The 14,172-nt window shown below is 34.1% G+C and overlaps 1 pseudogene; it reads left to right on the forward strand.

Moving 5' to 3' along the window:
* Positions 1-4,569: 4,569 nt before the first annotated feature.
* On the forward strand, positions 4,570-5,276 carry LOC125810386 (MADS-box protein AGL24-like; annotated as a pseudogene).
* Positions 5,277-14,172: the final 8,896 nt, after the last annotated feature.

A 14,172-nucleotide genomic window follows, 5' to 3' on the forward strand; every position in this document is an offset into this window, starting at 1 on the left:
GGCATAAAAACAAAAGTAGAAGAGGCCAAAGATTTATAGTTATAATGGAGTAATGGACTTGGGCTAATAAGAAAATTTAGTGGGCCAATGGCTCTAAAATGTAAAAGATATGTAAAGAAGTTAGATTTGATTTTATATTGATATTTTAAAAATATTTATTGACAAAATCTTAACAAATAGAACACTACTTAAACTATATATAATAAATATTTTCAAAATTCGCAGCTCACGGACTGGCATCTGAGTGCGGGTTGGGCCTACGCGGCTAGCGGGTCAAATAAGGCTGGACTAAAATGCCTCGTTTCTAAATGGGCTGAAAAAATTAAGCCCAACCCCATTTAATTTAAGGGTTGGGTTTGGCCGGCCTAGCGGGCCAAACCCATTTTGACAGCTCTAATCGTGACGTATAAGTTAAACTATTTTAGCTCCTTACATATCAAATCCAATTTCAAATGATTTTTAGATCTGTCAGTGAACTAAAGTTGATTTCAAAATCAAAGACACTCGAGACTTAGTGAAATAATTTAGGCATTTAGGGGTAAATTTATAGGAATTAAGTGATTTTCTCAACTTTTCGTGTGTGTTAGTTCATGAATATTTTAGTGTGTTAGTCCATGAATATTTTAGTGATATGACTTCTAGACGAATTATTTGCGAAACCATTACAGAGACCTACTTTTGGTTTTTGACTTACTTTAAGTCATTTTAAACTTATTTTAAGTTATTTTTAACCATGCCAAACACTTCCTAACTTATTTTAAGTTGTTTTTTAAATATTTTTTGAACACTTCCTAAAGTCAAAAACTAACTTAAAAGTAGGCTTGGCCAACTTTTAAGTCAATTCAAATACCCTCTTAGACATTTTGTTATTGAATGTGATGGTGTTTTCGCTCTGATTTTGCAGGAAATAAGTTTTGGAGCAGTTGGTGTTAACGTGTTGCAATAGCCAGAATTTTTGGTGATGTATGACTTGACCTACGAGCCGTAGGTATAATTCTCAAATTGAAGCTAAGTATGAAACGACGGATGCAGACTAACGAGCCGTATATGATGAGTCGTAGAAAAGTTTAGAAAGAATGAGCTTCAGTCCATGAATGACGATTGAACAGGTTGGGCCGTACAAAGATCTACGAGCCGTAGATCATACCATAGAAAGCACTCCTTAGATGATGGACCAAATGTTTTCACCGCCGTAGGAACTACTATGAGCTGTAGGTTACCAATCGTAGATGACACTGTCCAAGCCGAATTTCCTTAGTCTTTCTTTTACTACTTGATATAGGATTTGGTTTCTATAAATGTTAGTTTTATTTTTCGTTTTTGGGTTGTTAGACTTTTTGAGATACTTACTTTGGCTTTGAATTATTTTGAAACACTTTTGGCATTTGATTCTTGAAGTGTTGGTTTATGAAATTTGTGTTTGTTTTTCAATTCAAGATTTCAAATTTCATCTATTCTAATTATAAATTCATGATTTATGTTGTTAACCCTATTATGAATTGTGATCACAAGCATGAGTAACTAAATTCACAACTAGGGTTGTGGGAACCATGAGTAATTAACAACGTAAAACTAATAATTAAGTAATTTGAGAATAGTGTTTATGAATGTATTGTTAATCTCTTTGTTTTGAATGTTTTTTAATGGTGCGCAACGTTAGAACTCGTCTCATTCCTACTTGTCTGACCAAGGAAGCAAGGAATGACAAAGAGGTTAAACAACATAGATTTAGCGTGATAATCCGCTATCTAATAGCCTAACCCAAATAAGTGAGGGATAATCTGGGGTCAAGGGTAAGGGTTAATAAAGCATACATCCGTAGACCGACCAAGTTGCGTGGTGAAATTTCCTATTTGAACGACTAATCACTTAGGAGATACCTAACTTACTGACTTTGCATGTTATACACTAGCAAATAGTTACTATTATTAGGATTAATGCGTTAAGAATTTGTGGGAAACACATGTGCCCTAGTTTTATCACATATTTATATTACAAACTACGAATCCTGTTACTTGTTACTGTAGATCAATCAATTATTATTTTGTGTTAAAAATCACTCATTTTATGGAAGTAAGCTGACTAAACGTGCAATCAACAGTAAATTAGCCTAAGTCTAGACCATATTCCACATGGGATCGATCCTAACCTCATTTAGGTTCTTTATTTGACAACGACTGCTTATACTTCTTTAGGGAGTGTAATTTGAGCGTATCATAGATCCACCTAGACCAAACTCAACATTGCAGAGCTATTGGAATCATTAGAATTGCAGTGTCATTTACCTGATGTTTTTACCAAAGTCAACTATTTAAACTTCAAAAACTTTAAAAGACTGAAATTTGAATAAAAACCAGACAAACGACCAAGTGATCGAACTGACAGTCTCAATAAGTCTCAATATTTAATTAGATTACAATTAAATATTCTAACAAGCTTATATTGAATAAACATCAGCCGTTTGCTGCCTATACTGCCCAAATACGTCATTAATCATTGTTTCTATTGAATTTTCTGGATGAAATGTCTCTTGCACAACAACTCTATCTCCAGAAGACTCTAATAGCTTTTCTCACCATGAATATTCCAAATAACATAATTTTGAGGGAATGGCTTGCAAACCAAATGATCCCGCACTTCGTCTCTAGTTTTCCACTTGCCAAAAAAACACATGGGACACGGGCATCTGATTGTATCTTCCACAGCCGCATTCTTAAATGCAAAATCAATAAATTTATCCAAATCAAGCAAGTATTAATGTAATGCTTAACTACTCTTTTATTTGAATTATAATTTTATTGTGTATATATTAATAATAAATTATATACATTCAAATATTAAAAACAAACAATCTTAATCATTTAGTGTTCAGATCTACATACAAGATCTTAATTATTCAGATGTGCATTTAGATTCAGACGTCTTAATCTTAATGAATACAAATGAGGCTAAAGTGTTAAATTATTATGAATACTTAATGATTTCATAAAAAGTGCAAAATATGATCTAAATGTGTGACTACATGATTGTTAATTGCTTAGGGTTGAATTTGTTAAAATATTATTTCATACAGTGATAATATTATATAAAATATACATTTTATGTCGATTTGAGATCACCTTAATACAAATTAAATAAGTCATTATCAAGTGCAAAAAAAATATGATTGTTAATTATAAACCGCCGTTATATGTGAAATAAATCGCCAGGCTCGTTCTATTCTTTTGTAGTGCAAAATCCCCCACAAAAATATCGTCATAACAAGAATAATTTTGGGGAGGTTGAAACACATGCTACAAATTGAATTTATAGTGGGGGTCTTTTACAACCTCCACACTTACACCGCCATAAAAAGAATTATTTTGTGGAGGTTGGCACAAACACCACAAATTGAATTTATAGAGGAGGCCTTTTGCAACCTCCACACTAAAACCACCATAAAATGAATTATTTTGCAGAGGTTAGCACAAATGCCACAAATTGAATGTGTAGTAGGGGTTTGTTATGATCCCTATAAATTAACCGCCACAATTTAGCAGTTTTTTTGTAGTGTTAGTCCCCCATTTTTTATTTTATTTTATGAATAGGCATATTTAACCGTAGATTGATTCAAATGTGTGTCTTTAATCCTCCTATGTAGAAAATGTTTTATATTTGGGCTGCTCTAAAAAAATTACCATGAAATATGTAGTATCATTATAAGCTTAACATCACACATGTGTAATTAAATGATGGAACGATCAATAATTGATGAGTTAAAAAAGCACATTTGAAATAATTGAAGGTTTAATGTGTTTAGTCAAATAACACAAGAACTAAAATAAAAATTCATTGATAACTAATACTAGAAGTACCCTTGACTTCACACTACCATAAAGTTTGAGATATCCCCCTAACAATACCAAAAACTTTAGTGTGCCGGCTATATGTAACTTATAATATACTAGAGGTGTGTATGTATTTGAAAATTTTGGACAATATTTTTCTTAAAAAAACTTTTTTTTTTTTGTATTCGATTAACTTAATTTTGAAAATTATATAATAAAAAAGTTTAACGAAATCACTTATTTTTGAAGAATGATTTTTTTTTTTGAATTCTCGACTCATATATCATGACTTATTTCAATCAATAAAATAGTCTTAACCTTTAATTAAAAAAGCACCATCAATCTATAACTTACTTTTTTCCTTTGGATTGGATGACTATAATATATAAAAGAAATCTTTTTGAAATATGATTCAAAAATACTTTCTAGGAATATAAGAGAAAATTTTCTACCAAATGTTATCATGCCACAAGTTAATTACTTGCATTTTCTAACTCCAAAAATAATTAATATGAATATTTTATAATTTAGAATTTTTAAATAAAAAATAAAAAATAAAAAATTTTCTTGGAATCAGATTATGATAATTAGTTAATTATTATTTTTACAAATATGTCTCAATAAACTTAAAATTCCTTGACCGTAGTAGCAATTCATGATAGACATCTATAAAAGCCGCATACCTTTTCACATTTTATGTATTCTACTCCCAAAGAGAGTGATTTATATTTGGGTATCAAATATGGATAGAAAGAGGCTTAGAAATACTAGGAACAATAGTGAAATGTAAGAAACTCCCTTCTAGACAAAAGAGTGACAAGTTTATTTAAGAAAGCAGAAGAGTTTTCTATTTTATGTGATATAGATATTGCTATAATTATTTTTCGCCCGAGAGAAATCCAACCCATTGTTTGAAAATCTACAAATCTAGCTAAGGAGGTATTAGTCAGGTATTCAAAGTTTTCTGAGGAAGAAAGGATTAACAAGTTAATGATACATGAAGAGTATCTTTCAAAGAAAGTAAATGAGAAAGAAAAAAAAATTGAGAAGATAGAAAAAATGAATGAGGAGAAGGAAATGGAAATCCTCTTCAATCTACTTGTGGAGGGAAAGAATATCACTGAACTTACTGCTCGAGAAATTCAAAGTTTATTAAAGTTGTCTAATACTAAGATAGCTAAAGTTCACGAGAGAAAGGAAAAAATCAATCAACAACATCAGTCTTCTCAACCTCAAAATTCTCCCTCAAACTTTAAGTTCCCAAACAAAAATGTTAACCCATTACCAAATTCAATGGATGATTTGATCAATGACATGTGATTTGTTGAGACTGTGGCTACTAATCACAATTATTTTGGCTTAGGAGATGGAAACAATATAGATTTTGCACCAACTGAAGGCGATGACATCAGTGCTGGAGATAATGGACATTCCAAGGACCTTAATTGATAGTGTAATGCTTATGTTGTTCTATCATTATCTTTTATGTTGGTTTTTTATAATTTTTGTTGATGTATTTCGTTTTCAAATTCATTTTGTGATTTTGTATTTTTGTTTTAGTTATTTATGAAGGTTCTATTTTTGTTGGAAAAGTGAACATAATCGTTTAGCAATCTATTTATATTTGACAAAATTTGATACGCTCAAATTACACCTCCTTTCAGAAGCATAAGCAATCGTTATCAAGTAAAGAACCCAACTTGTAGGTTGGGATCGATCCCACGAGGAAAATGGTTTAGACTCTACTTTTAACCAACAATTATATTCAATTAGTCAAATTATTTCCAGAAACAGGTAATAAAAAGGGGGGTTGTGCTTGTGTGAAACAAATAGTAAGACTTAATATTGTAATCAATAATTAAACTCAACTTTGGTTGTTATCAAGATAAGAGAAATAACTAGGGTACACGTGTTCCCCATAATCTCATAACGCAGTAATCCTAGTAATAACAATCCTTTTCTAGTGTATTACATGCAAAATGATAAGTTAGGTATCTCTAAATCCTTGGTCCGGCATCTAGAGAATTTCACCCCGCACCTTGGTCCGGCTACATGTGTATAATTTACTAACCCTTACCTTTACCTCATATTAGACATCATAGTCGATGTTTGACTTAGTTATTACTTCGCACCAATCGACACTAGCCTATTAGATAGTATCACACTAAATCTATGTTGATAATTCTTTTCTTGTTAATTACCTCCTTGGTCTGGCAAGTAGTAACAAGGCGAGTTCTAACGTTGGCCACCGTTAAAAAGACTTCTAAACGAAAGAATTATCAATGCATGCAAAATACTAGTCAAGAATTGTTTATTTACTATTCATACTTTGTTAATCGATCATGGTTCCTACAACCCTAGTTGTGGATTTAGTTACTCATATTAGCAAGAACACAATTCATAATTGTAGATGGAGAAATCATGAACTTACGTAAAGAGAATAATAAACCCAGAAAATTAACTTGAATTGCAAAGCCAAAATCTTCAAAACGAACTTGGGAAATCAATAATTGCTAGGGTTGCAAATTAATCTCCAAAGTTACCAAGCAAAAATAGAATAATAGTGTCTAACCCCCAAAAACGAGGTTTACATGTCCTATTTATAGAAAACAAATCCTAAATAAAAAAGGAAACAAATTAAGGAAAGTTTTGTTCAGGTACGCGTCTTCGATCCACGAGACTGACTTACGGACCGTCGATGGATCTACGGTCCGTAAGTCCCTTCCGTCAATCGGGACTTAGAAAATATTTCAGCATCCAACAATCAGCTTCTCTGAAGCAAACGACGGACCAGCAGCACGAACCGTAGATCGACCTACGGTCCGTCAATCCCTTCCGTAGCTCTATACTTAGCATCTTCAAAAATCAGGTACTAGAACCCTCGCAGTCTCACTCTACGGATCAACAGTACGGTCCGTAGATCAATCTACAGACCGTCAATGGGCACCGTGGTTCCACACTTGGTCAGATTTCCCTGATTTGTCCTCAACACATTCCTGCTGATCTACGGTCATCACCTACGGATCGTGAATGGACCTACGGTCCGTAGATGACCTCCGTGGATGCCTTTTTCTGCATTTCCTTCAGCTGTCTCTAAACTTCCGCGCCTGAACACCTTTCCTGCAAAACATGATAAAACACATAAAAACCAATATAAAAAGGCCCTAGACACACACAACTTGTAAGTGAAATGTATTAGAAATACCGTAAACTCACGGTATATCAATGCATATCCATGTGTATGCTTAAGTCTTAAAATTCTTACCCCACATTCAAAGATTCCTCGCAAAATGTGAGTACTGAGAATAGAATTTGCAAATGGAAGGTGGAAACAAAATAGAGTGAGCAAGGGAAACAGTTGTACTCACCATATTAACATAATAAAGTGAGCAAGGGAAACACATGTACTCATTAGTATTATCGATCTATCCTTAAATTAGATGGTGTCATGACCTGCCATAAATTTCCTGTACACAAGCCAAAATCCAAACTACAAGTGATAAGCAAAATAACTTAAAGTAAGACTACGCGAAAGAAAAATAGACAAAGAGTAGGGCCCATAACATAAATATGTATATAGCGATGCAAAATATACTGAAAGAGCCTGAAAGTGATAAAGAAAGATAAAATTGTACATAAAAACCGTTTTGTCTAATCAAAATACAAAATACATAGATAGTACAATAGGGGAAAAACAAAATATCTCTGGACACCAAAAGCTCACCACGATCAGACATCGACGACCTTGGAAGATTTAGAATTAGCAGGGGTGGCTCATACTAGGAGTTGCATTAGAAAAAGATGTTTAAGTGAAGTATGAGTAACAAAATATGGGGTACCTAGTAGGCATAGACTAAGATCAAATAGAAATTGTATAAATAAAAGAGGCATGATAACACTAACACTATAGTTCAACAACTAACTAGAAACATATTAGCCACTACTGACAGTGAAGATAATAAAATAATGAGGATTCGATATCCAAAACAAGTAAATCACAATTAGAAACATAATGCAAGATGATGCAATTGCCTTGTGGACAATGCATAAAAGTAGATTTCCCACAAAATCCCTCGTGCCACACAGAATGATCCCTCGGACTTGACAACTGGTGAAATGCACAATTTTCTTAGTTTTTCGTGTGTGTTAGCCCATGAATATTTTGGTAATATGACTTATGGACTATTTTATTGTGAAATCATTAAAAAACTTCCAGTACAGTTCCAAGTATTGAAAGTATATGGATGTGGTTTAGGGTTGTAAGGAACCCTTAATACTAAGTTTAGTTCAAAACCTTCTTACCGATAAAGTTTTTCCTTGAGATCATGCAAGAGGAAACTTCAAACAACCGTATCTCTTAGAATATGAAGAGTTAAATAACACAACCTATTATATCAAAGGTATAAGAGTTCTCTTTCCAACTCCACTAATCGTTTGTCAATCTGAGTTTAGAAAAAAATGTTATGACTGATTTATCACAAACACTATAGTCTGACAGCGAGTGAAGTCAAGAATGATTATCCATATCTCAAGTGAAGGACCATCAAAGGGAGCGTAACATTGAACCAGTAGTCTTGAAAATGGCTACTAAATGACAGTCTAGGTGACGAACCTTCACTCAAATGACGGTTTGTCACTCCGATAATGGTACAATGGGAAATTTTGCTAATTTTGTGTTAGATGAGGATAATTTTGTCCTTAAACCCTTGGAGAATTATCCAAATGACCTTAAAACGTGTTAGACAATGAGTTTTCAACATTTAAAGCCCTATGATCTTCTCTCCAAACTTCTACACTCAAGAATCTTAAAAAAAAAACACCAAATTAAGGTTCTTTATCTCCAAGCTTCAAGTTCATGGATTTTATCAGGGTTTTTCCATCCAAGTATGTGAGATTTAATTAATTGATATCCTTTCACCCATTGAGTCCCAAAAGTAAACTTCATTATTCAGTTATTTTAATTCTACAAAATTTAGGATTTTTATGATAAACATGGATTTCATTATACTTCAGTTTCTCCTCATAGATAGTCTATAAATACATGTTTTCCACATAATTTAGTATCTTTGCTCAAATGTATTTTCATGAATTCTCAAACTATAGAAATTCATGCCTTTGGAATTGCACTATTTAAATTAGATTGTGCTATTTTGAATTTGGAAATTTGCATGATTAGTTTGACACACAGTCTTTCAGTTCCACATGTTTAAAGATGCTTTAGATAAAGTGTCTATTATTCAAATTCAGATTTCAATATTTTGAGCTACTCAATTTATCAACATAAATTTTGCTGGGAGATACTTACCATCGAGCAGACGTAAAAATGAAGTCTCACCCCTCAGTTAGGCTGAGATTTCAATTAGTAGTAATCCCTAAGTTATAGAACTACGTATCACCATAGGTTTAAAGGATCACCAGTCAGACCAGTCATGACACCCGAGTCCTTTTGGACATCAATTTAGTGGATCCACACTGGTCAGTGTTTGTACCCTTTGTAAGGTATAGAAAGCCCTCCCATCTTTAGTAAAAGTTGGACTCTGTCTAGCTTAGACATAGTATGACAATTATTAGTATCTTTTGTAGTTCATACACATATATGGCATGACCTCGTATTCAATTTATTTGGTGAAGTATTGATCGATTACATGTTTGTTACTTGGGCGTTGTATGAACTTATATGTACAAGTTTCATATTCAGTTTAGCATCTCGAGTTTACTATATTCAACTTTATAGATTATCGTGCATATCTTACATGCCTAGTACATTCGAAGTATGGATCACATACCTCTTCTGTCTATATTTTTTATGTGATGTAGAATCAAGTGCTTACTATCAGGTTCCTATCCAGGCAAATTCACAATTCCTAGCCATATGAGTTCTCTTTATTTTGGGACTCAAGTCAGTCTGTAGTTCTAATATTTTAATTATATTCTAGTTCTAGTATTTTAATTCTATTCATACATATTAGTGAAGGATAGTAGGGGGTCATGTCCCAGCTACCTATATTTGGTATTAGTAAATGCTTCATAGAAAGTCTGTTAGAGTTATTGTATTCTATCTAATTAGTTCAGTTTCTTTTTTAGATTACAATTATTGTAAACAAAACTTTGTTTAGTTATGTATTGAACTCGTTTATTCCATAATTATACTTCCGCTCAACCATTTTAACTCTAATAAATGTTTATATTTAGTTTCTCAAGACTTTTGCCAAGTCAAGTGTTATTTTTGGACCACTTGTGGTTCTAAGCATCATGTTACATCTAGGGTCTAGTCTTAGGGAGTGATAAACTTGATATCAGAGCACAAAGTTCAAGTGTCTTAGGGTGTCTATGAAGTTGTTTCTAGTAGAGTCTTGCAAAATGGTATGATGATGTCTGTACTTTTCTTCAGGATGTTACAAGATATTTAGGAAATGTTTCCCTTCTTTCATTCTCCAGATCGTTTGTATAGATATTTTCTATGATAATATGCAAGTTTAAGCATTGCTTCATTTCTGCTGACTAAGACTCATTACAGAGGTAACATAAATAGTCAAGCTTCAATTTCTACTGATAACGCTTTCTCAGATATAGTTTACAGACAATTATGAGAATGAAAATGACTTGAGAGGAGCTCATCAGTGCCTCTAGCTTTAGAAATTTGAAAGAATTCACTCTCATTCATGTAAATCATGCATTGAGCTAAAGTAATATATGTTTTCAGACCCTTTTACTCAGAACCCTATGGTAGAATAACCTTAAGGTTAGAAGTGTAAGTCTAAAAGTGTAAGAACTATAGAATGGCTAAATGATAGGCAGACTTTAGACAATCTGTGTATAGCCCCTTAGCCAATGTATATTGCCCAAAGGCAATGTACATATAGCCTCTTAGGCATTTTGTGTATTGCCACTTAAGCAGTCTATATATAGCCCTAAAGGCAATCACTTTCTTTAAAAATGCCCTTAGGCATTAATGCAGCCTCGTAGGCAATATGTATAACATGTAGAGATGTACATGCCTCAATATTCCAGTAGCCAATCTGCGCATAGCCCCAAAGGCACAAATCAACTCCCTAGCCCCAAGGGAAATAACAAACAATCAAAGATCCCGAAGTCAAGCAATGTATAAGCGACTTATATGAATAATCATTACGTCTCACCTAAATATGATGTCACTAATAGTAGAACATATATCCCAAATATAAATTATATATCAACCAAAATAACTAACATAATATAATAAGGTTACAAATAACTTGACTATGAAAAATAGCCATATCTTTCCTAAGCTTTCTTTATGATGAACACACTTGGCTCTTGTATTTGTATCTTGAACCTTTTGGCTCCTATAGATGTATCTGAGCCTTCTAAGCTCCTATAACTATACCTCGAGTATATAAGACTCTACTGAGGGCCAGTAATTTCAATTTAGGCATAAAGGAAGTCCATAAGTAAGTAGACATTGATATAGTTTTTCAGGGTTCAATATGGTCTTTCTAAACATTTTATAGCTCTTATAAGTAACGATAGCCCCATAGGTAATGTATTCTTGTTAGTGTACTTTTTAGGCTACAAATAAAGGGACATTTATATGTATATGACTCAAAGTATTAGTCCCAAATACTAACAACTGACGAGATATCCACTGTAGATATCAGACAATCTTAATAAGTAAGGTGTATTTTTAAGTGATCTGCACAACAATCTATATGTCATGTAGAAGTATAAGGTCTCTAACAAATAGATGAAACACCTAATATCTCACCATCATAATTCAATAGGCATCCATAAGGCTATTTACCCAAAGGTAAAATTACAACTCTAATTCTTTTGCTCAATAGGTGGCAAGATATGCGAAAGGCGAGGTATGTAGTTTACAAGCGTTACAATCACATAATTTAAATGACAAACTAATTGTTAAGCTTCCAATATCAACATGAAATGCTAAGTAGCTAATTACAAATCCCTTAAGGAATCAACAAGGCAACAAGTTATTAATAGCCAACTAAGCGATGACAATTTACATAAGAATATTCTTATATAGCTTTTAACATGTGGAAGAAGCTAAATAGGATTAATCTTGGAAAGGGAAGTTCACATGTATACATATATATTGCACATTCTCATAGCCATCCTTTTTCTTTAAAACACGATCGGACCACCCCAAGGTAAAGCATTGGAACAAATGAATCCCTTATCTATGAGTTTGTGATGCTGAGTTTTGTGTCCCTCAACTCTACCGAAGCCATGCAATAAGGAGGAATAGAGATTGGATGAGTGTTCATGTCCAAATCTATAAAAAAAATATCTCTATCCGGAGGCATGCCAAGTAAATCGGTAGAAAATACCTCCTGAAAGTTTGAAACTACTAGGGTTGACTCAAAAGAAGGGGACTCTGCACTAACATCCCCAAGGTGAGCCAAGTTGGCCAAACAACCCTTCACCACTAGCCTTCTAGCCTAAATAAAAGATATGATCTTTGCTTGCTTAGGCTTGTACACATCTTCCCACTCTAATCTATCCTTACTCGGGATTTCAAGAGTTATTGTTTTACGTTACAATTTAGCACAACATAATGAGGCGAAAACCAAGTCATACCCAAGACCACATCAAAATCTAGCATATCCAAAATTGCTAGATCTACCTATGTCTGACAACTCACAAACATCACAAAGCAAGTATGGTACACATGGGTTACTACCACAGACTCCCCAACTGGAGTAGAAACATCAATAAGGGCATCAAAGATATCACGAATCAAATCATGTCCTAAGGAGAATTTAACAGATACGTAAGCATAAGTAGAACCTAAATCAAATAACACAGAAGCCATATGATCACATATAAGAATAATACTTGTTATCACGACGTTAGATGCTTCAGTATGTGGCCTGCCCGGGAAGGTGTAACACTAAGCTTTATCATCATTTGAGGTAACCCCTCTACCTGTCTGCGCCACTCACCTCCCCACGTTACCATTTCCTTAGTTTCCACAACCTTTTTAGTTACCCTATCGCCCACCTTGTGGGCGTCCTATAACATTACGACATCCATCTACTCGTACCACAACCTTTTCCTGTTGCTGCGCCTACACACTAGAACGAAGTGAAGTGATAGGTAGAGAAGACTGCTGGTGGGAAATCCCTATTCATGAAAGTTGACCAGGACCCTTGGAATAGTAAAAACTAAAGTTGCTCACATTCTTGGACCTCTTAGTCAATGTCTTTGCCTGCCCAACCTACCTAACTCCTTCTAATTTCATTGCATTGTCAGTCACTTTATTGAAGCTCTTCATTGCATAAATCATATGCATAGATAAGACCTACAACTTAGTGTTCAATCCCTTCACATAAAGGCTAATCCTCTCTTTCTTAGTGCCCACAAGTTAAGTAGCAGAAAGAGACAAGTCATGGAACTTTGCCTCATATACTGCTATAGATAAAGATACCCTACTCAAGAGCCTATAATTCATCCTTCTTACAATATCAAAGATTTCAAGGTGCATACTTCTACAGAAATAAAGCATGGAATTGAGTCCAAGTCAATGGAGGCAGAACTGATGAACAATATTCCACATAAGCCCTCCACCAGTGCTTGGCTTCACCCTGAATCTGGAAGATAACAAACTCAACCCCATGTTGTTGCACAATGGCCAACTTATGCAACCTTTCATAGCATTCTAAAATGAACTCAAATGCATCTTTATTCTTTGTACCATGGAACACTAAAGGCTTCAATTTCAGAAAATTAGTCAGCATCGCATGTTCCATTCCAATCATCAAAGGTCCTAGTAATGGATGAAAGAACACATCTGTACCCAAAGCTTCATCTATCCTGGAGGCCGTAGTAGAAATAGGGTGAGTACTTGGAGCATTAGTAGCCGAAACAGTGGGAGTTGCTCCAATACCTATCAACTCACTCAGAATTGCTAAAACTTGGTGAACTACTTCAAAAGACATCGAAGGAAGACTTGTACCCCAACATGTGTTATCATCTCTAGCCCAATATCCTCCTTAATTTCTACCTCAACCTCTTCTTCAACATGATTCTAGGGTGGGTGAGGGTCACCGACCTTGACCCATCCCTTGCCTTAGCTACAACTCTGGTGGGTGTCGCCCTCTTTCTGCCCTTGCCCCTTACTTTGCCTTTTCCTCTTCCTCTCCCTCTCCCTCTCCCTTACAATGTTGGTTCCACCACTGGAACTGGTACTCTAACTCCATTATGTCTATTATCAACCTTCTCTAGAAAGAAAAGTGAATAAAGTTAGATACCAATTTGGATTACTAGATACTAATTGGAATCAAGTTATAACACGAAGGAAAAAAGTGAGGAGACAGTTTCTTAAAGACTTGTAGGCTCTTGAAAA

The sequence above is a fragment of the Solanum verrucosum genome, unplaced genomic scaffold, assembly GCF_900185275.1.
Source record: "Solanum verrucosum unplaced genomic scaffold, falcon-dt-bn FXZP01000276.1, whole genome shotgun sequence".
Classification (NCBI taxonomy): domain Eukaryota; kingdom Viridiplantae; phylum Streptophyta; class Magnoliopsida; order Solanales; family Solanaceae; genus Solanum; species Solanum verrucosum.